Source organism: Protomyctophum bolini, assembly GCF_963924005.1.
Source record: "Protomyctophum bolini genome assembly, chromosome: 4".
Classification (NCBI taxonomy): domain Eukaryota; kingdom Metazoa; phylum Chordata; class Actinopteri; order Myctophiformes; family Myctophidae; genus Protomyctophum; species Protomyctophum bolini.
The window spans coordinates 50,861,741-50,865,925 of record NC_137865.1 but is presented as its reverse complement, the minus strand read 5'-3'; positions in this window follow the sequence as shown (position 1 = coordinate 50,865,925).

Sequence of the window (4,185 nt, the reverse complement as noted above, 5' to 3'; positions counted from 1 at the left end):
CAAGAACCCCAAAAATATTATGTAAATGGCCACATGTGTGTGTGTGTGTGTGTGTGTGCGCGTGCATGTGTTTCTGTGTGTGTGTGTGTGTGTGTGTGTGTGTGTGTGTGTGTGTGTGTGTGTGTGTGTGTGTGTGTGTGTGTGTGTGTGTGTGTGTGTGTGCGTGCATGTGTGTGTGCGTATGTGTGTGTGTTTACCTGTGTCCGTATAGCGGTACGGTGTGTGATGCTGTACTTCAGGTGACACAGGCATTCGTCCAGCTCGTCAAACACCTCCACCTCCACCTCCACCTCCAGGTCCACTGACGACCAGAAGGCCCGCTCCCGCTCTGCACAGGAACCATGAGGACCAGAAGGCCCGCTCTGCACAGGAACCATGACGACCAGAAGGCCCGCTCTGCACAGGAACCATGACGACCAGAAGGCCCGCTCTGCACAGGAACCATGACGACCAGAAGGCCCGCTCTGCACAGGAACCATGACGACCAGAAGGCCCGCTCTGCACAGGAACCATGAGGACCAGAAGGCCCGCTCTGCACAGGAACCATGAGGACCAGAAGGCCCGCTCTGCACAGGAACCATGAGGACCAGAAGGCCCGCTCTGCACAGGAACCATGACGACCAGAAGGCCCGCTCTGCACAGGATCCATGAGGACCAGAAGGCCCGCTCTGCACAGGATCCATGACGACCAGAAGGCCCGCTCTGCACAGGAACCATGATGCAACACAAGATAACCAGCATTACTACACACACACACACACACACACACACACACACACACACACGCCACATAAACATGGTTGTCAATGTCTCTGATATCTGTCATCAAACTATTTTTATTTCAAGGACGACCCCCCCATAACACATTTGTATATTCTCAGTTCCAGACGCAAAAAGGTCCATTTGGTTCCATGTGTACACTGAGTTACAGACCTGTGATGGACCCATTTGGGTCCATTTGGTTCCATGTGTACACTGAGTTACAGACCTGTGATGGACCCATTTGGGTCCATTTGGTTCCATGTGTACACTGACACTCTCTCAGAGACTTTGTTGATAATGAGAAACTTTGGGTCAACAACCCAGTCATGATGTTTACGTATTATTGCATATTATATAAATGAATAGAAGATCAGTCAGTCTATCATATGATAAAACATTGCTTTTAATTGATCTTTTATTTTTTATTATTCATGTCCTCACTGCATTACTGCTTGTTTTTAATGTTGTTGCCTTTCTTTTCTTTTATTCTCCATTTTTCTGTAAAGCACTTTGAGCTGCATTTCATGTCATGAAAGGTGCTATACAAATAAAGTTTTATTATTATTATTATTAGTAGTATTATTAAAGTAAAGAAGGGCACGGAAAGCTACTATAGTGTAACCGCATACGGCCTGTTTTGAAACTGAATATACGAAAGATATTTCGACACTACTTTTCTTTCACTTAAAGGAGGAAACTGATGGCAGAAAGATACAAAAAGAGAGAACTATGACTCATTTGGACATCATGTCGACATATCCGTGGTGCAGTAGATCATATCATGGATGTGTGTTCCGGTACGCTCTTACCACATTTAGGTGTTAAGAGCTGTCAGGTTAAACTGTCAGGTTAAAACCTGACAGTTTTCTGAAAAGCCTACGTTTCTATTTTTCAAGTTTTTCATGTCAAGGACCCCCAGAAATATATGTAATTGGCCGCCGACCCCCCCATCTGAAAATATGTAGTTCCAGGGACCTCCCATCTGAAAATATGTAGTTCCAGGGACCCCCCATCTGAAAATATGTTGTTCCAGGGACCCCCCATGAAGCAAAGATTGAGTTAAAAACGATCGCTCTGATAGAATAATATATTCAAAGATTTGCGCCACATTTTCACGATTTTTCAAAAAATAGCAGAACTACAAGCTCTGCTATTTTTCTATATATACCTGCTACATCATTTTGACTAAAACCTGTCAGCTCAATAAAATGTGTCCCTATTTGTCATTTAACTTAATCGTTGGTGTTGGTGTTCTTAAAACGGGACAGTTGTGTGTTGTGTAACTTTAGAGAGATCATGACATGATAGCAGGGAAACAACATAAGCGTGTGTGTGTGTGTGTGTGTGTGTGTGTGTGTGTGTGTGTGTGTGTGTGTGTGTGTGTGTGTGTGTGTGTGTGTGTGTGTGTGAGCAACGTGTGCGTGTGTGTGGGTGGGTGGGTGTGTGCATACAGTGTGAGCTGTCAAAATAACAGCGCTGTCATCGTTTAGGCAAGTGAAGATAGTATATATATAGGAACTCAGGTCAAAAACCTGCAGGAAGAATATGAAGTCATAACGGTAAAGATGGCTGTAGCGAGGCATTCTGTTAACATCGAGGTCCAAGACGGAGACCCAGACTACGAGAACGACACCACCGTCACTGGAAGAAGAACTACTGAAGAAGAAGGACATTATCAGAGTCTTGACCTGCAGACGAAAGGCGTCTATGGAGTTCTACGGACCAAGAAGAATGACACCACCGTCACTGCAAGAAGAACTACTGAAGAAGAAGGACGGACCAAGAAGAATGACACCACCGTCACTGCAAGAAGAACTACTGAAGAAGAAGGACGGACCAAGAAGAATGACACCACCGTCACTGCAAGAAGAACTACTGAAGAAAGACATTATGAGAGTCTTGACCTGCAGACCAACAAGAAGCCGTCTGGTAAGAGATATTACTCAGACTAAAAATCACCAATACAAACACGTTGAAACCTTTTAAAACCATAGGGTCAACCATTTTAAATGATCTCCCTCCCTCCTTCTCCCACAGTTGAGTTAATGATCGACAATGTAAACATAGAAAGAGTTAATGAGAACACATGTTTAGGAGTGATGATGACAAATTCAGTTGGAAACCACATATAAAATATATCCGTTCAAAATTAGTGTTGGTGCACTAGGCAAAACCAGACATATACTAAATTATATTAACAGTGATGTAACTAGGGTGCAAAACGCACTTTATAGTCACCAACAACCTCTGTGTCCACGGCATGCACTACTGTACTCTCAGCATGTACAGTAATAATCACTACTGTACTCTCAGCATGTACAGTAATGATCACTACTGTACTCTCAGCATGTACAGTAATAATCACTACTGTACTCTCAGCATGTACAGTAATGATCACTACTGTACTCTCAGCATGTACAGTAATAATCACTACTGTACTCTCAGCATGTACAGTAATAATCACTACTGTACTCTCAGCATGTACAGTAATAATCACTACTGTACTCTCAGCATGTACAGTAATGATCACTACTGTACTCTCAGCATGTACAGTAATAATCACTACTGTACTCTCAGCATGTACAGTAATAATCACTACTGTACTCTCAGCATGTACAGTAATAATCACTACTGTACTCTCAGCATGTACAGTAGGGCTGCAACTAACGATTAATTTCATAATCGGTTCATCGGCCGATTATTTAAACGATGAATCGATTAATCGGATTATGGCACCTTTTTGCAATTACTTAAAAAAAATAGCTTCAAGTTATTTTAGGCATGTTGTAACTAACAAAGATAATAAAAATGAATACTCCTTGAAGATTAATTATGTTACCCCCTTCTTTATCCAATTTGATTTCATTGCCATTCCTACTTGTAATGATACTGTAATCTGTAATGTTGACCGTGTATAGCTGACTGTCTTTCTTTCCATTTCTATCTCTGGGACCCCAATTTTTATATTTTAATTTATATTGTAAAATCAATTTTGAGTCCATTTGGTTCCATTTTTGTACTCTCTGTTACAGACCCTTTAGGGTCCACTTGGTTTACTTCCTATAATGTAGCTGCAGAACTCCCACTATGAGAACCACTGTCCTACACAGTCTGTGTGGACACGCACGCACACACACACACACACACACACACACACACACACACACACACACACACACACACACACACACACACACACAGTGTGCACACAAGTCACAAGTAGCATGCTAGCTGATAGGGGAAACCGTTCTTATTTAGCTAAATTAGCAGCCATATTGGCATGTTCTCTAGGGTCTAGGCTCTAGTATCACATATTGCCAAAGTTAAACAGCACTGGATGCTTTTGCCCTGTGCCCACTTCAATGCGCTGCTGTGATTACACAGGTGGAACAAATTTGAGGAGCTAACGATCGTTAGCAAGCT